This window comes from Anastrepha obliqua, chromosome 1 (genome assembly GCF_027943255.1).
Source record: "Anastrepha obliqua isolate idAnaObli1 chromosome 1, idAnaObli1_1.0, whole genome shotgun sequence".
Lineage (NCBI taxonomy): Eukaryota > Metazoa > Arthropoda > Insecta > Diptera > Tephritidae > Anastrepha > Anastrepha obliqua.
In genome coordinates, this window is record NC_072892.1 from 55,824,345 (window position 1) to 55,849,759 (window position 25,415).

Here is a 25,415-nt window from a genome sequence, read left to right on the forward strand (position 1 = left end):
AACTGATTTCAAGAAACTCCGAATTTCGTTGGCCCCCCAGGTCGCCTGACCTTACTGCACCTGACTTTTTCTTGTGGGGTTTATGTAAACAAGAAGTTTATAAAACAAAGCCAACAAATTTGGATGAACTAAAACAATCCATTCGGGCAACAATTGCGGCTATTCCTGTCGCAACTCTCAAAGCAGCAATGAACAACTTTTTACTAAGATGCCGCACTTGTGTCAACGAGCATGGGGGGCATTTAAATTCAATTATTTTTAAAACTAGTTAAGCTACATTTAATAAAATTTAATGACCTTCAACTTGAAAAAAATAAATGAATTCCATACATTAAAAAAAAAGTTATTTGAGTTTCTTAATGTAGCAAAATTCATCAGCCACATAAAATTTTGTGAATATTTATGAAAATTGTATGTGAAATACAGAGAGATTTTTTTTTGGTTTTGAAAATATTGATCTTTTAACTTCTGCTCATATGCGTACATTTCGATTTTTCCACTCACGAAAATACAAAAAGGCACTACGGATAGCACAAAGGAACTTAAAAGTAAATACAGTGCACTCGCGGTAACTCGAATAGCCGCTAAGTCGAACGACGTGCTAACTCGAACACATTTTTTTCCCTATTGACTAGTTTGTCACTCGAACAATATTAAAGCGCTATAACTCGAACAAAAAAACAAATTTATTTGTACACACATTCTTTTCAAACATGTACATTTTGTACATACATACATATGTAATAATATAGTATATGTATATAAATTATATGTATACTAGTGTATTGTCCATATGAATATTTCGACGTTAATATCCCGTTAGTTTTCTGGGAACAACATCTTGCATTGACCAAATTGCTTTAAATTTGTCATTTGTAGTGTATCAGTGCATGTGAGTAATGGATCGTAAAAGGTTGAAGTGCTTAACATTAAAAGAGAGGGCTGAAGTCCTTAACAAAATTAAACGTGGATGTAGTGTTACCTCTCTAGCGAAGGAATATGGGGTAGCCAAGTCCACCATAAGTCTTATAAAAAAGAAAGACAAGGCAATTTTAAAAGCAGTAAACAACACGATTTTGGGTCCTGGGAAGAGGAGAACTTTAAAAGCTTCTGAGTTTCCTAAAATGAAAGCCGCTTTATACAAATGGTTTCTGTCCCAAAGAAAAAAGAATTACCCAATAAGTGGACTCATCTTGAAAGAACATAACATGAAAAACATAATTTACAGGTCGAATTTACGCTTTATGATGTTAACAAATGGAATGATGGTGCCGAATTTACCGACACAGAAGTAATAATTGAAACTAGTGATTCTGAGTCTGAGTTTAACAACACAACTGAGACATGTGAGCGGATATCATCTGAGGAGGCAGTTAGCTCTATCAATAAGGTAATTCAGTGGGCCACAACTGAACAAGTAAGCCCCGCAAAGGTTAACACTCTTCAACATTGCTGCAGGCAAGAAAAGACAAACACACATTACAACTTTCTTTTCGGCCTAACTTTTCTGTTAAAGCTGACTTTTTTTGTGTAACTGACACAAAGACTGCCAAATATTTGATGAAAAATATTGAAACGAATTAATTATTTTAAACATATTCATGTTCATATCCATATGTAAATAAATAAATAAATTTAATTGAAAAAAATCGATATCGATGACTGTTTTTTTAACATAGCACACTCAATTGATAAGTCGAACAAATTCGATAAATCGAACAGCGCCTGTTTTAATTAGTTCGAGTTATCGCGAGTGCACTGTACATGCAAAAATTTTCAGAAACTTAAAAGCGAAGTTTATAAGACCAAAAAATTTTGCCTTGAAACAGAAAAGTCTGTCTCTCTTGACAAATAGCATTGAATTCAGGAATGGATCGAGCATTAGATGATTAATTAGTTGTCAAGTTAATCTCATAGCATTAAAATAAATTTCGAAGCGGACTTTGGCAGACACTAAATATTAACTAAAAGTTAATCGACGCAGACCACCCAGAATACCACCAAAACTCTGGCATGAGTGCTGGACGTCTGGATATGCTGATATGCAAACATAAGCATACAATATAATAAAATATAATACAAAATAGCCCACAAATAACTCATCCTAAATAAATGATGAAGGAGAAGAAGCAGTTTCACCAAAATTTATATAATGCAGAGCGAAAATAAAAAAAAAAATTAAAAACGTTCAATCCTATTGATGACGAGCTGACTGGTAAGTTTCTATATAAAAAAAATCATCTTCGAGATGTGAGAAGATGATGTAAAGAAAAGCTTAAAGGTGCACAGATTAGAGAATTTAGAGGCGATACGCCTAACAAAAGTTTATAAGGAGTAGGATATCAACGTTATATACAGTCAGTGTCAGAAGAAATGAATCGTTTTTTTCTTTGTAACTTCAAGATATATTTCGTTCTGTTTTTTCCTGCGTAACAGTTCCACTCAAGGGCTACGACGCCAGTGCTAACTCAGGTTAGTGTCGTTCGAAACTTTCCCGTAAACGCAACCAAACAAAAATGAATGAAAGGAACGCGAAGCGTTTCGAGGTGGTGTTTTCATGCACACATTCAAATGGGCCGAAATTATTTTACGCCACGGCTGCAAAAGTGATTAAAAAAAAACAAAAAAGTTGGTTATGATGTAAGATTATGAGGTAAAATTTTCTAAATTTGTTATGAGATTAAATTTCATTTGACATTTTTCAATTTCAGACTAACTCAATTTGAACCATGGAAAGATTCACAATCGATCAATGGTCAGAATGGTGGCAGGAAATGGCAACAGTGAATGACCAATTTTCGAAGAAAATCATCTTCAGTGATGAGGCACATTTTCACCTCAGTGGAGTAGTCAATAAACAGAATTGCTGCATTTGGGCGAATGATAATCCAAGAGTGATTGCCGAAAAACCAATGCACCCACAAAGAGTGACTGTTTGGTGCGGTTAAGAGTAAATGAGGCCGGTCAGGCAGTTACTGTGAATAGTGTTCGGTATCGTGAAATGATAACGAACTTTTTATGGCCCGAATTGGAAGTTATGGATGAGGACAATATGTGGGTTCAACAGGACGGTACCACTTGTTACACAGCTAACGAAACAATGGCTCTTTTGTGCGAAAAATTTGATGGCCGAATAATCTCACGTTGCGGCGATGTCAATTGGCCGCCAAGATCATGTGATTTGACACCGTTGGACTTCTTTCTTTGGGGTTATTCGAAAGAAAAGATGTACGTCGATAAGTCAGCAACAATTCAAGAGCTAAAGGATGAGATAATTCGGCACATTAACGGCATAGAACCTCAATTACGCCTCAGCGTCATCGAAAATTTAAACCATCGGATGGAGGTGTGCCGCCGAGGCCGCGGCGACCATTTGGCCAATATTTTGTTCCATACGTAATTGAGCCGTACCAGTATTATCATAACAAAGAGAAATGGCAATAATTTTCTAAAAAAATTGCATTTTATTCAAAATCAACACTGGCCTTTGAAACCTAACCACCCTTTATATCATTAGAAGCAACTCTTATACCTCCATAATTTATGTGAATTCCGAATTTTATTTCACTAACTTCACTAACTTAAAAATAACGCATTCAATACTTATTTTAAAGCAATAAGGATGTTTAAGATAAAGCTCACGAGATTTATTATAGGACAGGTTTCTTGGACCGGAACAGATCTGCCATGAAAGTTTCTATGCGATGGCACTCAGTCACCGTCAATGACAACTCCGCCTTAAAGTTAGCTGCCTCTTGTATGTAATGTCTGGTTAAACTATGACTGATGCCTGCCTTTTAAGACCTGTACATGGAAGAGCCAGCTCCGGTACATTTGCCTACAGGGTAGCTCCACAGAGTCGAAATAAATATGAACCAAAATGTTAAAAACTGTGAGTACTTCTATAATATAGCCTTTTTGTGTAAGATTATTAAATTATTTGAAGTTGTACGATCTTTAATTCATATGGTCTATCTAAGAGATCATATCTAGTTTTATGACAAACATTTTTGTACTATATTTTCGAAGCCCGTTTTATTTGTGTTAACCCAAATTTTACATGAGACCCATATAACCTCAAATGACCCATGTGTGCAGGATGTTGAGTGTTAATGTTGTGTGTTAATGTTGTATACCAAAAAAAATTTCCTCTCTGCAATCGACATAAAATTGTGAAACCAAATTTATTTCCCACATTTCACGATCTTGATTTCTTGTGCCAATTCAACCGAAGAAAATTCAGACACAAACTTTAAAAGCAAATTTTCGCTGCTCTTTTTTTTTTTTTTGTTTGATGTTATACAGTGCTATAAAACGGTATACAAATAAAAAGTTTTATCTGCTTGTGTGCGGAAAGATGTTAGCTTGCGTATTAGCTTGAGCTGGTGTTGGTAAATCCTATGAATTATATCCCCTTTAGAGAAAGTATTATGAAACCAATACTTATTGTAAAAGTAGGGAAAATGAGAGAGAGAGAGAGAGAGACAGTAGCTAACTAGGCGCTGAAGGGAGTTTAAAGTTCACACAAACATTACACACGCGCATATGCACAATAAAATTAGCAGCAAGCATTATGCCAGTGAGCAATAAACCGTTGAAGCACATTGAGAGAGGAGGCGAAGTTAAAAGTACGCAGCACAGCTGCTGCTGCTGGGAGATAATTGCTTGCGATTGCAGTTGTATTGAAGCGTTTGCAAAACTGTGGCAGCAAGTTAAATAGCTACGCAAACAGACATATCAGCAACAGGAGCGAAAACTTAAAAGCACGCATGTGGAGTGCTATTCCGTATTGCATACTTACATATTTACATACTCGTACATATGTATTTATGCTCGTATTCCGGAACATTTGTGAGTTGAGTACCATGAAGGCAGATTGGTATGCGATTAGTTGTGCTAAGTCATCGTTTGGCAAGGATTTTGTGCTGCTCAAACTTGTGCTAGTGTTGTTATTGTTATTGCTATTGCTACTGTTTTTGTTATTGTTATTGTTTTATAATTGGTGTTGCAAGAGCGTGCTAGTTTTATAACACAATGCCTTACTGAGAGTTGAATATTTTTTGTTTTTTGTTTTGTGAAATTCTCCCCTTCGTACCAGTTACCCAACTTTGTTCTACTGCGAATGAATGAATATATTTATGCACATACATATCTCTTTCGAAGTGAATTCTCGCAGCAACAAGAGGCCAAAGGAAGTGTTGAGGGAAAAAATACTGTGAAAGGTACAAATTTGCGCTTTTTGAAGGATTTCAAACTTTTGTTGCCGACAGACATCGTAAGGCTGGCAGGAAGTCTATTAGGTGGGTATGCGGATGGAAGGTGGAAGACAGAAAAGTAAGACATCCAGTTAGGCAATCAAACGGAACGAGTATCATCAGCCAACCTCACCTTAACCGACAATCAACCAACCAGACAACCAGCTGTAGCTGCGCTCGTACACAATTTTCAAAAACTAAATCTACGCCCCTCAAGAAATATATTCGTATATTTTTGCGCGTGAGCAAATGGAAAAATGTTGTAAAATACATTAGATGGCGGATGTTCAATGTTATAATGATTGTAATGCAGGAGACAACTGAAAATAAAAATAAGAATCAAAAGCATTTCATGCTCAAAACGAACGTATCGGCTGCTTAGCACTTAGACCTCAGTGTGGGTTGGAGAAATTGAATTCAATTTACGCGCGAGTGAACTACAATGAAATTTTCAAAGAGGCAGATAAATACAAAATAAGTTATAAATTGAAAGCAGCCACCTGAAATATTTTTATAAGGTGGAAAAAAGTGTATAAACATGTCACCGAAATTACTATGCTTTGAAATTGCTTTCCAACACCTGTAGGCGCGTGTAGCATGCGAGATAAGAGATGCGATTTGTGTGCGTGCGGGTGATAAAATAAAACGTCTACACTTTTAGTCATTCGCATACTTTATTTGAGCATACAAATCTACTTTTGGTAGTTGCACTTTGAATAATATAGACTATTATTTTTATCCTCGTGCCAATTATTTACAGATCCAACTCCAAAAAAATGTGTATTGAATTGAAAAAGTAAAAAATTTTAAGCGTGGCCGCTAGCGAATACTGGCGCGCTGAATATTTCATGAGATACCGCTAAAAGCAGTTTTTTTGTAATTAAAAGAATCAAAAACCACATTATTCGGCATATTATTAATTTATTGTAAAGGGCAAACACCGCCTTCGCATTATCTTAATTCAGTATTCTAAGACTTTGGTGACGGACTCTGGCTCTATGTCATTAATGGCCTACTTGGTTTTTGTGTTAATGGATTGTTCGTATAATATTGAACCTTCACTGCAATCACAAAAAAATTTAACGACATGAATTCGCAGCTCCGTGTTGGCAACTGACACGGTCGAGACACCACCAAACTGATGATACCATTGCCGAACATGGCACGCAAAGAATCGATTGTTGCATGAGCTGTGTGGCAATTCTACTGAAACGAAAGGTCGTCCAAGTCCTTGTCTGCAATATTCGTGCACCAACAACTGTTTATTAAACTTCTCTAATACTCAGGATTCACCGAAATAGCCACAGCGTTTTATAAAAAAAATTTACTAATGATTCTACGTCTCTAAAGTCTCCATCAAACTACTATATAAGTCTCTCTGAGGATGCATTGGTTTCTCAACGATGTCGTGTGAGTTTTCCAATACCCACATATGCCACTTTTGCTTGTTAGCATAGCCGCCACGATGAAAATGCGTTTCGCCAGAAAAGATGATTTTTCAAGCCAAATCGTTTACCCTTTCGGGCTGCTCTAAGGCCCAAACTGAGAAGCGATAAGGGATCTTGTAAGTGTGTGAAATATTGAGTTGTTGAGATAGATAGCGAGTCGATGTTTCAGCCGATGTGCTAACCAACATTGACTTGGAAATAACTATGCAACATTTGCCAACCATAGTCAAACATCTAAAGCGATTCCTTTTATTCATTCTGACAAGATTTTCAACGGTAACGGTAGCGAAATAAAATATGATTGAAAAATGTGGATCACCCTATATATGGAGATTTGAAGGTGGCATGGCGGTAGGACAAAAACTGTGTGAGGTAATAATTAACCTCACCGTGCTTTCTTTCTACCCACTTTTTTAGATCGGGTATTAGTCTCGCTGTCCATCTACCATACCGTTCAGAGTTCCATCTTGCTTGCCAAAGTGTAAGTGTTTGGACTCTAATATCGGAGAGGCGTAGTACTGGGGTTCCTGTGTTTTTTGCCTCCCATCTCCGTTTGCGCTCTTGTGCTAGAATATCTATAGGGATGGTTCCGCTGATAACTAACACCGCTGCTTCAGATACTGTTCTATATGACGAAGCCACTCTGAGAGCGCAGGTGCGTTGCACAGATTGCAGAGTTTTCCGCCGGCATTGCACCCTTAGCGAATCTGCCCATATTTCGCATCCGTATAAGAGAATCGAGTTCGTCGTGTCCATTAAAAGTTTTCGCTTGTTCTGCGTTGGACCTCCAAGGTTTGCCACGAGCTTACTTAACATGCCACTTACTTTGGCAGCTCTTGTGGCAGCATGGTTTATATGCGCCCAGTAGGTTAGCCTTGTGTCTAATTGCACTCCTAAGTACTTGATCACTCTTTTTGTCGATAAAGTGGCATCGAGTACCTGTATGTCTACTTCTAATGGGATACCTCTGTTCGTTAGAAGGATAAGCTCTGTTTTCTCTGTGGCCAGCTTTAATCCATGGTATTTTAGCCATGTCTGAACTCGGATCATCACCTGATTTAACTTTCTTTTGGCTTCGTCAGTGTTCCGGGCGATTATTACAGCCGCAATGTCATCTGCGTATCCCACCAAATGCACATCCTCGGGCATCTCTATTCGAAGGATTTCATCGTAGCTTATATTCCAAAGTTCAGGTCCGAGTATTGATCCTTGGGCCGCACCTGCTGTTATTTGTTTGGTCTTACACCCTTCTCGCGTTTCATATAAGAGCACGCGATTGCTTAGATAGCTGCGAATAGTCTTCAATAGATTACTCGGGGTCTTGAATTTTACCTTTAAGGCTTGAATTACGTCGTCCCAACTTAAACTGTTGAAAGCATTTCTGATATCCAGTGTGGCTAGTAATACTAAGCGTTTGAAATATCGATTACCTGCCTGGACATGTTCTACGCTAGCTATTACATCCCGGATGGCTCCTAACGTAGACCTGTCACTTCTAAAACCATGCTGACTATCAGAGAGGCCGCCACTGTTCTCTACGGCTTCGCTAAGCCTATACTTTATCACTTTCTAAAAGAGTTTTCCTGCGCTATCCAGTATACATAACGGTCTATAAGCAGACGCTAATGTTGGGTCTCCCTTTCCCTTACTGATTAGTACTAGTTTTTGTTTTTTCCATATTTCTGGAAAAATTCCTTCTTTTAGGCATGCGTTGTACATGTTTAGCAGCAAAAAAGGTCGTTCGATTGCCAATAGTTTCAATATTTCTGCAACTATGCCATCAGGTCCTGGCGCTTTATTGCATTTCATTGCTTTTGCAGCATCCATAAGTTCTTCTTCTGTGAATGGGGCAGGTTCCGTTGTTTCGTACTCGAGTTCCTCCCTCTCGGCACAGTGTGTTGGGAAGAGGGTGTTAGCAATGGACGTCAACAAATAGACAATTCTTTATATCTTAAAATTTACCTTTGATTAAGGCGACAATGCAAGCCAGGTCCTTAATGTTAGGGAGTACTAAGAAAGTGTTTTCGCTATCAAAAAATAGAAAATCTGCAATATTTTCAAAAATTACAAGAAAAAATTTGAAAAATTTTAAGCAAAAAAAAATTTTTATATTTTACACTTTTTTTATAAATCTTAAAAGTACGAAAAGATATTCCACATTAAAAAACTGTAAAAAAATATCTAACTTGGAATAATTATCAAAATTAAATTTGTTTCATTTTACATCTTATTATACTCAAGCCGTATAACTCGAGAAGTCAATCGAATTCCACTACGAAACCTTCAGGGATTACTGATTAAAGTCTCGTCTGCTAAAGAAAAAAAAACGAAAAATCTGTGTGGGGAGTGTTTTTCAAAAATAAGAAATAAATATGTTCTATAAATTTTTAATAAAAATATTAATTTAATATTTTATTTTAATTTTTGTCTTATTTGTTCTTTGAAAACAAGGAGGTCTCCATTTTCACTGACAAAATCAAATCAATTAAAATCAAACATAATCAATTAATCACTCATAGCCGTAGCTTGAAAAAACAGCTCCAACTTAATAAAATTTGAATAAAATACTTATGATAGACCAAAATATTGTATATTGGCTCGGTTATTGTTATTGTATGTACGAGGTGTGTTCAAACAATAAGGTAAATTTAAATTTTTCTCAAAAAATATTTCTTTATTCATCAATTTCTATATTACATCCTTCAAAGTAGTTCCTCAGATATAACACACTTCTGCCAACATGTTTTCCAATCCACGAAGCAATTCTGATATGCACTTTTTGGTATGTCCTTGAGCTCTCTCAGCAATTCGCTGTTTATCTTCTCAATCGTCGCAAAACACCGTCCTTTCATGGGTCTCTTCAATCTTGAGAACAGGAAAAAGTCATAGAGGACCAACTCTGGTGAATACGGTGGCTGAGGCACCATAACGGTGTTGTTATTGGCCAAATAATCTCTCACATGCAAAAATGGGTAAGCAGGTGCATTATCTTGATGCAAAAGACATGCTTTTTTGCACAGCTCCAGGCATTTTTTTTTTCATATTACTTCACGCAAATGGCGCATAACTCCTTATTTACCGCAGAACCTTGTGGTAAGAGCTCCTGATGCACTACGGCATGGTAATCGAAGGAAATAGGGAGCAAAACCTTAACATTTGATCTAACTTGGCGTCCTTTTTTTGATCTGTGAACTCCTAGACTCTTCCATTGCGAGGTTTGGGCTTTGCTTTCGATGTCATAACCATATACATATGATTCGTCACCAGTTATGACCCTTTTAAGCAAATCTGGATCATCATTTACGTCATTCAACAATTCCTGAGCAATGCTTATGCGAAGTTGTTTTTGGTCACAATACAGCAATTTCGCAAGGAACTTCGCTGCCACACACTTCATGCCCAAAATTTACGAAAAAATAGCATGGCATGAGCGTTGGTTCATATGCCGATATGCCGACATCCTCAGCAACTTCTCTAATTGTGATTCGACGATTCTCCATAACAATTTTCTTCACTTTCTTAACATTTTCATCGGTTGTTGGTGTGCTAGGGCGTCCAGAGCGAGCTTTGTCATTCACATCTTCACGACCTTCTTTGAAAAGCTTTTACCACTTGTAAACATTTTTTTGACTCAAAGTCCTCTCACCGTATGCCACTGTAAACACTTCAAGTATTTTTGAGCACTTAATTCCATTTTTGCAACTTCTTTGATCCATTTTTTTCGATAGCAGAAAATCCCGAACACGCAAACCACTTGTCCTAAGTATTTATGCCTGTTACAAACAAACTAAACCTGCAGTATTGCTAAAACCGTGAATATAAGTATCTTCAAGACGAGTGTGTCAACATAAAAAAAAGTAATAATCGAAAGTCGAATGTACATCGCTTGCGAAATTTGAAAATTCTCCTTAGTTTTTGAATACACCACGTATGGTATATGGTAATTGGTTCAATTGCTTGACGTGGCTCTCGCGTATGGAATAATATTTGACAAGCTGCTAAATTAACGGCAGCTGTTCGCAGCAACTCACTAGCGTGGAATTGCGAGTGGTGGTACATCCATTTCACTGGGTATTCGATCAAAATCAGTGGTGCGCATTTGTGGCAGCGTTCATGTCGTGCGCGATTAATTTTGTGATGATCAAATGGCAAGTAAAAATCAAAGAAAAATATTGAAAATATTCAAATATTTTCTTTAGCTGCAAGTTAGTTTAAAAATTTTTATTTATAGTATTTTTTTTTGTACTTTACTTTTACATTAATACATTATTTCTTCTCTTTGAGAGAGTGCAAAGCTGTCAAACTGATTTTTATAGAGTACCTGTCAAGCGAAATTCATAATAGGTGAAGTTACTAAAGCAACAACAATACTTATATGTATTTTGTTTTCGCAATTTTGTGAGTGCATATGTGAAAATTTCAATATGAGTGTGAGCACACAACAACAACACAGCAACAATAAAAACGAAATTGTTTTGATAAAATCTTCAAGGAAAATATCACATAATTTCATCTTGTACGGATTTGTCGTGGTACCTATAATACAAGCCTTGTCTGTAATATCTATGAACTTTTACATCATGCTTATCATGCGGATTTGGTAGTGAATGACAAGTAAGTTTTGTTATTTACATAAAGAAATGACGTGCATGAAGGATGAGGAAAAAGGTGTTCTTAATTTATAAAATGGGTCATTAGAAAGTATCCTATCTTCTCTGCCGTCAAATCAATAGAGGCTGTTCTACTAAGACCAAAGGTTGTTCAGGAATGCCTGGCCGCTCTAAATGATATTAGGATCATCTTCAAGATCAGCCTTATGAGATATTGAAGGAAATCAAAAGGCCGATGAGCTACCCAGAAAAGGTACTAATCTTCCACTCCTTGAAAACAGAGGCAATATTGGAATTCCTATGGCAACTTGGAAATTGAGGATAAAAATAATATTCCCCAGGAAACCAATATGCCATAGAGAAAAGAAAATACTTGTGTTGCAACCAGGTTTATTTGGCCGCAAATAGATAAGAAAAAATCAGGAGAATTGCTCAACCTCTCAAGAGAGAATATCTCGAAAGTCGTGGCTTGTGTCACCGGCTGTTAGATAGACACTCTTCTAGGCTAGGAGTATTTTCGCATCAATACTGCAGAAGTTGTCTAAGTGAGTTGACTAATCTAGGCCGACTGCCACAAAAACCTAACCTACGTACCTATAATATAGTACTTTATTTTATATATGTGCAGCAGCCTAAAAGAGCAAGAATGCGGTATAGCAATTTTGGAAGAGGATAATAACCGCAAAATATTGGGTATGGGAATAAGTTTCCTCCCTCGTAAAAGACGTGTCACTGCTGATACTATTTTTATGTTAGCTCTAATAATATACTGGTGATTTGAAGGTACATATGTCAGGTCACAACCACAGTAGCTGACATTCGTTCGAAGCGCAAAGATAATTTTTTATCCGACGTCAAAAATGTCCAAACTCGTCCTGAAAATCAGCATTTGTGGGAAGTAATGCGAAATTACTACCTTTTAAAGAAAAGTGCACCTGATCAATATTTACGGTAATCACGCTCCATGAAATACAACTTATAAAGAGTGATTTCGACGCTTTCAAAGCGGCAATTTCGACGTGTGTGATAAAAATTGCGAAGGGTCACGGAAAATATTCGAAGATACTCAACTACAACAATTATTGGATGAAGGCGCATGTCGAACCCTTAATGATATGTGGGAATGGTCCAGAAAGCAGGTAACTGGGTGTCACATCCATTGAAGGAGAGGGATGTTTGATGGTGTGTGAGATTCTTCTTAAACGGCGAAACAGAAAGGTTTTTCTGCATCGCATCGTCACTGACGATTAAAGATGGATCTATTATGATAACCATAAGCGTCAAAAATGTTGGAGCCTGCCAGCTGAACCAGGTCCATCGACAGCAATAAAAAAATGAATGCTTCAAAGGTTATGTTGTGCATCTGGTGGTATCAGAAAGGTGTAATCTATTATGAAACCATCTGAGAAACTGATTTTGTTGTATGGCAACACTAGGTCATACGTTGGGACCGAATTGGGAAATCTTGCTCCCCCTGCCCTATTCCCCAGATATTGCACCTTCGGATTACCATCTGTTCCGATCAATGCAGTCAGCGCTTATTGGAGAGCGGTTCACTTCTTACGAGAGCAACGCAAACTGACTCAACGAAGGGATCAAGGCAAAGGAACTCGAATCTCCGTTTGCTGATTGAGAGATGGAGTAAAGTTCTAGCTTCCAATGGCACATATATATAATATCATATATATTATTTAACTGTTTAAATAGTTCGTAACTTTGGCTAAGAGAGGGCGGAAACTTATTCCCATATCCAATGTGTGAATCTAATTGGCGCTTGTATCCTTTGTGGGCCGAGCACCGAGCTCCTCCTCCTATTCGTGGCGTGCGTTTTGATGTTGTTTCACAGGAGGAACCTATAATTTTAAACCGACTCCGAACGGCAGACACTTTTTTATGGGGAGCCTTTTCATGTTGGTGTTTCACGGAGATGCGAACCTCCGTTCTCCGAATTCCGAATGGTAGACAGGCACTAACCCATTTGACTAGGACGGGCGCCGTGTATGTAGTCTATTTACTCTTATTAATTTTATTAAAAATAAAAGTACTCAGACTGAGAGACTCCACGAAACCCTTAAACAGTGCTTTTTCAAGCCTTTAATTTGAGAGTTAAGCCTTACTCTAGCCGGTACGAGTTAATTACATTGATATTATTCATGGTTGGGGTAGACTATATAGGAAGCATAGAAACTACAGCTCATAATATTTTTAAATTTAGAAAAATAAAAACATTTAAGTTGTGAAGTTTATGAAAATCACATTCTGTACTTATGCAGTTTCATTTCGATGCTGGTGTAAATACAGCTTAAATTTTCCAAATATTTTTTTCTTTCGTATTTTTCTCCCTTGTATTACTCACATATTTGTTGACACATTGGCACCTCTTAAATGCTCCTTCATTCAAGTTGTGTGCTGAAAAACGAGTAATGCCTTGACGTAATCTTATTTTCAAGTTCCTTTTTTTCTTCTTCTACTGCAGCTTAGTAGCTTTCGTTGCAACTCTTTCCCACACTTTGCTTTGTTTACTAGGTGTCTGGACGCACAACCAAACGCAATGCGCAAAAAATTCCCAAAGCCATTTAGATTCTCAGCAGCAGGGTTGCGGCCAATAGCTGCAAGCATACATACGTACATACACAATGGCGACGCTTGGGGAGGGATAAAGTCGTGCTCAAAGTATGGTTTTTAAATATTATTTGTTCATGTAGTTTTAAATTCCAAATTTAATAAAAATAGAAAAATTAAATTTTTTCCTCTTAATACTTTCCTGTGTAATTTTTAAGGTTATTTTTAGGACCTCTTCTCAGCAGAAAAAAATTATTTTCTGAATTTTATTTGCAGCAGCTTAATTTTTTAAGGCCCAGTTGATGTAAGTTAGCTTCGGAAAATCTAAAATCTTTCGAATTTTTTTAATAAAGGGTGCTTAAATTTCAAAGGCCGATGTTGAATGTGAACCACACCTAAACGTCAAGTTTTTTTGTGCATTTCGACATTTTTCAATTTGAGACTAACTCAATTTGAACGCGTTGAAGTTATTCAGGCTTATTATGAAAATGGGCGTTGAAATCAAAATGCATATCGCGCACTTCGTGATATTTTCGGACAATTTAGTCGTCCAAATGTGCGTACAATCGGAAAAATTGTGCAAAAGTTTGCGCAAACCGGTCCTGAAGGAGTTGTGAAAGCACCAGCGCATGATCGTAAAGCTCGTACTGCAGAAAATATTGCTGCTGTTCGCGATAGTGTCGTTGAAGAGCCATCCACCTCAACTCTTCGTCGTGCCCAACAATTGCACCTCTCACGCTCGTCGTTGATGAACATTATGCATAAAGACTTGCATTTACACGCTCACAAGGTGCAATTGACTCAAGAACTAAAGCCTCTTGACCATTTCAACCGCCGTCAACGTCCATTGGGTCAGAATGGTGGCAGGAAATGGCAACAGTGAATGACCAATTTTCGAAGAAAATCATCTTCAGTAATGAGGCACATTTTCACCTCAGTGAATTCGTCAATAAGCAGAATTGCGGCATTTGGGCGAATGATAATCCAAGAGTGATTGCCGAAAACCCAATGCACCCACAAAGAGTGACCGTTTGGTGCGGTTTATGGGCCGGCGGCATCATTGGGCCGTATTTTTTCCAAAATGAGGCCGGTCAGGCAGTTACTGTGAATAGTGTTCGCTATCGTGAGATGATAACGAACTTTTCATGGCCCGCAATGGAAGAAATGGATGTGGGCGATATGTGGTTTCAACAGGACGGTGCCACTTGTTACCCAGCTAACGAAACAATGGCTCTTTGGTGCGAAAAATTTGCTGGCCGAATAATCTCACGTCGGGGCGATGTTAATTGGCCGCCAAGATCATGTGATTTGACACCGTTGAGCTTCTTTCTTTGGGGTTATTTGAAAGACAAGGTGTACGTCGATAAGCCAGCAAGAATTAAAGAGCTAAAGGATGAGATAATTCGGCACATTAACGACATAGAACCTCAATTAAACCTCAGCGTCATCGAAAATTTGGGCCATCGGATGGAGGTGTGCCGCCGAGGCCGCGGCGACCATTTGGCCGATATTTTATTTTGTTTTTCGTAATTGAACCATTGAGAATTATCATAATAAAGAAAAATGGCAATAATTTTCTAAAAAAATTGAATTTAATTCAAAATCAATACCGGCCCTTGAAACTTAACCACCCTTTATATGAAAACTTTCGTGTACAATTTTTTTTTACTACCTAGTTTTAGCTAGAGCACTTAGGCTTGAGAAAAAAAAAATCCAATTATAATTAACTAGCCTATTATTTATTCATTACATACAAATGCAAAATTAATCAGCCCTTCGACAAATTTGTAATTTTTGCAAGAAGCGCCGTACGTTAATCATATTTGGGAATTAGGAACTAAGCAGCTGTAGTATAAAAAGAGGCAAACAATAGATTCAAAATAAGGATTTTATTACCCAATAACTGTTTTTTATTTAGTAAAAAAGTTTTTCAAAAACCAAACAGGATGATTAATTTTGCGCCATCTTGTAAATGAGTATTTGCTACTTATTGAATTTTAGAAATTAGCTTTACTAAATTCTCAGTTAGTGGGCTTAGTACTGAGGGGTTCAAGCCACTTGTGAGACAGCAATTCCCAAAGCAAATATCAAATACATTGATTTAACTAAAATTTTTCCAATTGGTTCTGATTTCGAATTCAAATTTTTAAAAACTAAAATTTTTGAGCTTGAGAAAGTAAGTGGTTTTAATGATGAACTAATTTTATTAAATTAATTAATTAATTATGAATATGAACTTTTCATGGAACTTTATTTATTTCTTTTAAATTATATTATACCTCTTCGATTCGCCAAGCATTAGCAAGGGATGAACAGATTCAGCAATTGGTATTAATAAACATAGGTACATATATGGGTAGCGCTGGAAATAGGCTTCCAAAATCAGCGCTAGGATTGCGTTCATGCAGGGAAACATTTGTTGTGTCAACCCGTTACTTGCGATGCTCTGTCAACACCCTTTGTGTTCTCATTCTACTCAATTTTGTTGTTGACTGTAGGCCAAAAACTAAACAATTGCGAGCAACTAAGTTGCCTTGTGGGAACACGACCGTCAGCACCAATAGAGAATTCGTAAGTTGAAGTTAAATAGACGCGGTGTAATGAAATTCTCTTGAAAGAGACTTGGCAGCGTTGAAAATAAGAAGTTATAGTAGTTTTATGAGGCCTAACAATAGTTGTTGTTTTCACATGCAAATTTTTCGTCAAGTTAGGCGATCAAAGATAGCGAGCAAAGAAGTGGCGAATCGAAGACGCCTGTTAAGCAGCTCTATTGCTGTGAAAATAGTTGAACAAAGAACTCTAAATAACAAACCAGGGGCATTTGGCATTTAGCGTATAACCATAAACTCTTTAAATATCAAAAAAAAAAAAAATAACAATAATGCCTTGTAACTTTTTCCAATATCTCCAGTGTTATTCATACTTCTTGTAAAGGGGGGTAAGGCCGGAGGTACTTTACCCAATTGGGCTTTCACGCATTGACAGATCACGCATGACTAATGTCAAACTAAATACATAATTTTTTTCAGCATGTATTGACTTTTCATCATGGAAAATCTCACGCCTCAACAACGTTTACAAATTGTACAATTCAATTATGAAAATCAACGCTCTGTGAAAAGTGTGCATCGCGCGCTCCGGCCAACTTATGGTGTTCAACAATGAGGATCATTTTTGGCTTAAGCGGGAACGCCACTGTGAAAATTCAAAAAAATCGATTTTTTTTTGCATAAATTGTTAGTATAACTACTCAAGAAAATGTGGTAAAAATTTTAAAGCGAAATTCGCTTTATTCCCGATTCTAAGCACCTAAATGAGCGCCCGTTGTATCGCCCCGTAGCGCTTACGATACGATGCTTTATTTCAAACGCGTTTTCCTCGAAACGACTTTTTTTGATACGGTGGCAGCGATTTCTCGAAGACTAACGAACCGATTTTAATTTTCTTTTTTTCAAAATTTTTGTTATCGCATTGGCTATCGTTGTACGTTGCCGATTTTCAAAATTTTGAAAATAACTATTTTTTGGGTCTGTTAAAAATCAAAAAAATGGTGAAAAACACACATCGAAATTCAAATCACCACCATTTTATCAAAAAAATCGGCAACGGCTACAACGATAGCCACTATTGTGTAGATTATTAAAATTTTTGGTTTTTAGGTTTCAGATGATTATTCATTGCTGTATCGCTGTCACCAGATGACGTCTTATTTTTTATCTCGTTACGTTCATTTACATAAATTTGTCAATTTTCAACATTTTAAAAAAAAAATTTACATCAACATAGTTTAATACAGATATAATAAATTGATTTTTGTGCGATCCTCGAATAATCCTTCCTACTTACAAAAAGAAAAATTCCCAAAAATCTACTATTTTTTGACCCCACACAGTGGCGTTCCCCCTTAATGGCTACGTCAATAACCAAAATTTCCGTATTTGGGCCGAAGAGTAACCGGAAGCCATTCAAGAAAAGCCAATACATCCATTGAAAAATCGTTTGGTGCGGCCTATTGGCTGAAGGAATCATAAGCCTATATTTCTTCAAAGACGAGGCCGGCGCCAATGTAACAGTTATTGGCGAACACTAACGCACCACGATGAACCACTTTTTGATGTCGTAAATTGAAGTTCGTGATCTCCACAATATTTAGTTTAAAACAAAATGAATTACGGCGCTACTTGTCACACAGCTCATGAAACAATGGATCAGTGGATTGACTGCGCAAATCGTGTGATATCACACCTTTGGACTTTTATTTATGGGATTGTGCGAAGTCTAAATTCTTTGTGGAAAAAACCAGCTTCGATTGAGGTATTAGAAGCCAACATTACTAAATTTATTCACGAGATATCGACCGAAGTCTCTCAGCAAGTCATTCAAAATTGGTGTCTACGGATGACCGAATTACGGCACAGTTGCGGCCAACATTTGAAAGGGATTATCTCCAAAAGATAAATGCCATTATTACCCTACCAATTTGATTTTTCGTTGTTTTATTTCAATTGAAACTGCGATACCTTAAAATTTATCACCCTTTATTATATCTAATATCATACTTCAATCTCCAAAAAAATCTAAAGATGTAGATGTAATTTTTGACTGTCGTTTTTCATTTAATGGTCACATTTATTTTATCTTATCAAAATCATATTTTGTCTTAGGCTTTGTGCGACGGAATAGCTCAAATTTGTATTAGCCTCATACCTTTAAATTGCCGTTTGCTGTATTGGCGCGCTCTAGGCTGGATTATGCCGCGTTTATTTGGAGACCATACCTCAAATTTTTAATGGACAGAATAGAGCAAAAAGGTGGAGCAAAAGATGTTTTTGAAATATGTACTAAGATCAGCAAAGTTGTCTGATCCTATCCCATCTTACTCATTCCATTTGCTAGTAATCAAGTCTCTCAAAGTCGAAAATTGATTCTTGCCCTATCGTTCGCTTCAAGGCTATTGTGGGTGACATTGAATTCCCGTTTCTGCTGCGAAGTATTTATTTTCTAACATCTCCAGGAATTCTGTGTATCTCCCTTCCTTTTTATCTAAATAAATACAATCTAGATTCTGCTCGTAATACATCTATTGAACGTACACTTTGTGATTTGGGGAGATCTCACATTTTAACGTGCTAGATTTCCCGGTTTCAAAGCATCTTCCTTCAGTACTATTGAACTATATATTTTAGTTCAGTTTGTGATAAATTTGTAATTTAATCTATATATATAAAAATGAAATGATGTTCGTTCGTCCGCATTTTTTTGGGCCGATACGAGGCCAATTTTATTCGTTCTTTTTTCATATTATAGGGATCCACTAGGGGAAGGTTTTTAGCAAAAAAAAATTTCTTTTAAATATTTTCTTCATATAAAAAAAAGAAAAAATCAAAATATTGTCCAAAACAAAACTTGCTCGATTGTTAGATTAAAGTAAGTTTCGAATCGACATTCATTTTATGTGTACACCTTTTTTTGAATTTTTTGTATTTGTATTGTGATACAGAAATGTATTGTATACAGAAATTTCAAATGATTCGAATGAAAATTTTTTTTTTTTTTTTTTTATTTCTTCCATAAAATATTACACCTGTCGTTAGACAATAAGTAATTTGATTTACAAAAAGATGGAATGAGAGTGATATTGAAGGGCCAATGCCCCCAAGCTCATTTAGAAGAAATATATACATATTATTTAAAAACAAGTGGTTAACAAACAATGATATATACGATTAGTTGACAATTGATTACAAGGATTTTGCAAGATCTGTTGGTGTTTGACGGTTAAGCCGACTTTGGGTAGATTTTTCTTTATTTGGTAGTCTTCTCATCATAGGATTTGTATGCCTTAATAGTCTATTTATGTGTCTTCTGCTAGCGCTTTGTATTGTTTCATCAATAGTATCGATGTCAAGGTCACGATGAATATCTGCGTTAGGTATGTACCAAGGTGCATTAGTTAAGGTCCTAAGTATTTATGAAAATAATGTTTCAATTCAATTGAGCAATGCTTTCTTTGACCAATTCTATATGGAAATGAATGCGTTTGCAAACGATGTTTTCGGCTATGAACAAATGTTGGAATCGAATGAAAAAGGAAAGAAACGCGAAATGATAAAAAAAATTCTTGGAAAATTTAAAATGAATGGTGCTTCATTGGAAAAATTCAAAGGTAATAAGAACATACACAAGATAAAGTTAGAATTCGAATTTTTAGATTTATTTTGTTTATTTCTCATTTTTTTCAGAAGTACACCACACAACAACTCATTCCAACTCTGATTTTGAAATCCTGTTGGAATTGGTGATCGATAATTTTGTCACTATAATGGTCAATGGAAATTTGCGTGTATCAGACCCTGCATATTATTTACCATATCAACTTTTTATGGAACATATGGACCAAATGAACACAAAAAAATAATTTAGTTTTGTTTTGATTTTTTGCAACATTTTGGTTTTCAGTTAATACAATAAAAACAATACTGTTTTTTCGTGAACACAAAATTCTAAATTTATTACGTTGTTTGTTTAGAATTTTTTTAGAAAAAAAGTAAATTTTTTGGTTTTGAGGAAATTTGTTTATTGTTGCTATTTGTGAAAGCGTAGATATTTGTAAGTATTTGACTATAATCCTAAAAGTTAATGGAATACCACTATGACACATAGAAAACATTTTTTCAAAGGGGTGTTTTTCGAAAATTATAAAAAAAATTGTTTTCAAAAATTTTGAAGAAATAAAGTAAAATAAAAAAATTTCGAAAGCATGAAATTTTTTCAAAACCAAATTTTCCTCAAAAAGATAAAAGAAATTTCTTCGAAGAGGTGTTTTTCTAAAATTACAAAAAAAAAAAATTTTAAACAAATAAAATAAAATAAAACTTTTTCAAGGGTATGAAATTTTTTCAAAACAAAATTTTCTGAAAACCAAACAAAATTAAAAAAAAAAATGGTGTTTTCAAAGCATTTCATATTCCACTATTAATAGAGAATACATTTTTTCGAGGGGGTGTTTTTCAAAGCGGAAAAAATTTTTTTTAACAAATCAATTTAAACTTTTACAAAAGTATGAAATTTTTTCAAGAACAAAATTTTCTCAAAAACGTTAAATTAAAAAAAATAGTTTTTTCAAAATATTTAATTTTCAGCAATTAACTGAGAAGAAATTTGTTAGAGCGAAGTGTTTTTCAAAACTTCAAAAAACACTTTTTAACCAAAAAAAATAAACCTTTTTTCAAAAACAACAGGAATGATAACATTGCCTAACAATTTCTGCACTTTTGCACAGTCTAAAGAGGCATTGATACAGAGTGTATTTCCAAACATAGTTCAACATTACAAAAACCATGATTGACTCAGCGAAAGAGCAATTTTAGCTGGGAAAAATAAGGACGTCAATGATATAAATTCAGCTATTTTAGATCAAATACCTATTGACATAGTTGCGTATAAGTCAATAGACACTATTACTGATCAAGATGAGGTCGTAAATTATCCAACTGAATTCTTAAACTCACTCGATTTGCCAGGCTTACCACCTCATAATTTACGATTAAAAATTGGAGCACCGATTATTATGCTGCGCAATAGTAATGTGCCCCGACTTTGCAACGGTACCAGACTCGCTGTGAAGAAGCTAATGGGTAACGTTATCGAAGCAACAATTTTGAAAGGGAAGTACAAAGGAGAAGACATTTTGATACCCTGAATTCCACTGATTCCGGCGGATTTACCATTCGATTTCAAACGTTTGCAGTTCCCTATTCGCCTTGCCTTCGCTATGAGAATTAATAAGGCGCAAGGACAGTATCTACAAATGTGCGGTATTAATTTAGAATACCCAATTTTTTCTCATGGACAATTGTATGTAGCTTGCTCACGAGTTGGCAAACCATCGTCATTATTCACGCGAAAGATGAAAAAACCAAAAACGTTGTCTACCAAAAAGTGTTACAATAAAGTTCGAATGAAATTGTATCAAAGAATTTGCTTTGTTTCGTATTAATTTTATTCTCTTTCAGCAAATCATTGAATTTATCGTCTAGCGAAGCGGGCGAGGGTACGCTAGTTAGGTATATAAATACATAATTTCATTATTCTTTGGTTGTACGAGTAGTAGTCAGTTTGAAATCATATTTTTTATTTTTTTAATTAAAATAAATAAATCTATAAAAACTAGGTATTCATCAAGGGACATTCATAAAGGTGCTGGCACGGGGCCAACAACAACGTTTTGTACATTGGAATGCCTCGACAGAAGAAATATTTAGAATAGAAGAAGCAGAAAAGAGAGAGAAAAAGACGAACAGCGTTGAGCGGTCGATATTCATGTGACGTCAGAAGCATACGACGATAGTGCGACTTGAACGGCTTTTCATTATTTAATTTTGTGCTGGCATACAAATGTACGTACACGGCGAAAAAAAAACGAATCAGCCAGTCTACTATGTCACTATCACTTTTAATAGATTCTCCTTATTATTCATGGCTTTCTGGTGGAAAATTGAAAAAAGGATGACTGGAATTTCGTTGTCATCTTGCGTCAGTAATAAAAAACTTCATTATTATGAGAAATATTTCTCTTACTAAAATTAGAAAGCGGAAATATTTGATTATGGAAGAAGTTGTCATATTGTAATGATGCTACGCTTGATTTTCATGAAACATATCAGTATACTAGTGAAGTTGGATAATATGTCAAATAGAAGGAAAATAATGAAATCAAAAATAAATTTATTGGTTTTGAAAAATAGATATTAAATTCAAGTATGAAATTTTAATTATTAAGTGTAATATTATATAAGTCAGGTATTTATAAATTATTGAATACTCGTACATATAAATTATTAGATTACAAATAAAAATGAATATTGCGTCCCCTACAAAGGATGTTAGCTATATTTTTAGTATAGTACCGCTAACAACCTTTTATTTCAAAACTTGTAGGCCCTTACTTTCAGAAACTCTGTGAAAAGTCTTGCTCTTCCACACGATATCACGTCAACTGTGACTGAAAAGTCCACACCCCCGCCACCACTTGTCAACATCAACAGGTTCCCACACTTTCTGCAAACTTAACTTCAGCTACGTAAGAGATGTTTACTCAATTTGTCAAAACAATTTACATATACAACCTCATATTAAATAAATAAGATCGCATAATTTTTCATATGGTTTTCTTCTGAGCTCGATAAATACTCCTCTGACAATATCAATAACGAATTAACCAAATATGGAAGACCAACACTATGCAATGAAATATGCATATTATTTTAAAACACTTGCGAGTCATACCATACCAGCAGCTTGGAGGGAGAGTATTATCATCCCAGTATTTAAAATAGGTGCAAAAAAAAAAACTTAATAATTACGGAGGCATTAATCATACTTACTCTGCTCAATGATATAAAATCTCTTCACAAAAATAATTGCAGCGGAAATATCAAAACACGGTTTGTGCGAAGAGGAATAAGGCGCCCGGAAAAATAGACGACTATAGATGCAGTATTCATATTGAGACAAATTGTAGAAAAATCGTTGGAATACAACCAACCATCCTGATTATGCTCTGTAGACCTTACTTAAGCTTCGACAGGGTCAGACTGAAAGTGTGAAGAAAAAATGTTGCATAAAATATCTCGGAAATAATCTACGTGTAAAAAAACTACAAAGCAGCCATAAAAGTAAACTCAAAGCTAACATGTCTAATACCGATAACATCCGGAATTGGGTAAGGGTTTCAGCAAAAAAAAAACACTTTTTTTGGGAATTTTTTTCTTAAATATGGATTGAGCAAATTTATTAAAACCTTTTTTACATTATTAAGCATACTTTTAGCAATATTCTGTAATTTTTTCATGCGGAAATACCTAAAAATAAGCCGGTGACAGACCATCTCCGGGAACGTCTTGAAAAAAAAAATTTTGCAGTGATCACTGTATCTCGGTCGGAAATTATCTGAAACCAAAACCAATTCAAATTTAGTCAAAGTATCATCAAATCTTCTCCCCCACGTTATCCGCTTCTTTTTTGCTTTGTTTAAAAATTTTTGGCGGCGGTCTAAAGTGAAAACTTCTATTTTCAATGATAATTTCCGCCATTTTGTGGGCGAGAAAGCCTCTTCATGTAAAAAAAAAACAAAAAAAATAAACTTTGGGGGAAGAAATTTTATATGAAGAGAACGTGTGCCAAGTTTGAAATGAATCGGTCAAGTAGTTTTTAAATGGCAGTGATCACCGACTTTCAAAAAGTAGTTTTGAGAAAAAAACGCGTTTAAAAATTTGAGAGCCGCGCAGCCTTCCCGAACGCTCAGACCTGTCAGAGCTAGGACGCGAGACTAATAGGACAATAACTCCAAAAGCTTTGCTCAGATCGGCTTAAAATTTGGTGAATATATTCTTGAAATGTTAAACAATAAGATAAGACAAAAAAAATCGATATTTTGAAAGTGCAAAACCTTACGCCCCCGCCCCCCCACGTAAGGTCACAGCCCGAGGCAACATAATTAACATTGGACAATGGACGAAATAATATATCAAGACAAAATGGCTGCACCTGGATTCCAAATTACAAGCGGCAAATTCCAGATAATTAGTTATGTGGACGACGCAGTTCTTAAAGCTGAGAATGAAGACGACCTACAGAGACTTCTCTTCAAATTTGAGCAAGTTGCCGAAGTGTGCTTCATGCAAATATCTGCTGAAAAAAACAAATGCTTGGTTGGGTCCAAAAAACCCTTAAGGTGCAAATTGGCAGACAACAACAAGCCGAGCAGGCAATAAAGGAGGTTCTTGAATTTATCTATCTCAGATCAAGAATGACCAGCAGTGGAGATCTAAGAATAGAAGTAAAGTAAGCAGCATCTCTACTTGAGAACTGTTGTATGGTGAAACAAGCACATGAGGACCGAAAGCAATGTAAGAATCTACAAGACATGCATTCGACCAATTCTCACCTATGCTGCGGAAACAAGAGCGGGCACGGTTGTAACGCAAAAAGACAGGGTCACGGATGTAATGAAGACACTGCGCGCAATAACTGGATACACCATTCACGATGAAAGACAATTGAAGAAATAAGAAATATTTGCAACGCAGCAGAAATAACGATATTGGTCTGAACTTTAAGAAAGGCATGGAGAGACCACGTCCGAAGAATGCCGAATGGTGGCATGATGAAGATAGCATTGGATTACAGGGCTGCCCATATTCGACGGACCCATGTGTTTTTCGGGGCCCATTCCAATCGACGAGGCTTGCCCGCAGGCAACAATTTTTGCGTCAATTCAATCTTATACGGGAATATATGCAAATCAATGCGGATAATTCGTTGTAAAGTGGTCCGAGCAATGCCCAACTGCTGAGAACGGCAATTTTGGGATGTCCTTGGCGATGTCTCAACACTGACGCGTACAAGAGCAATATTCTCATCCGATCGTCTTGGTCGGTTTTTATTTGGCCTCTTTGGATTAGGAAGAGCATCACCAGTCGAAAACCTTTCGTACAAACGTTTACTGGTGTTCTTAGAAGGCGCACTTTTCACATTAT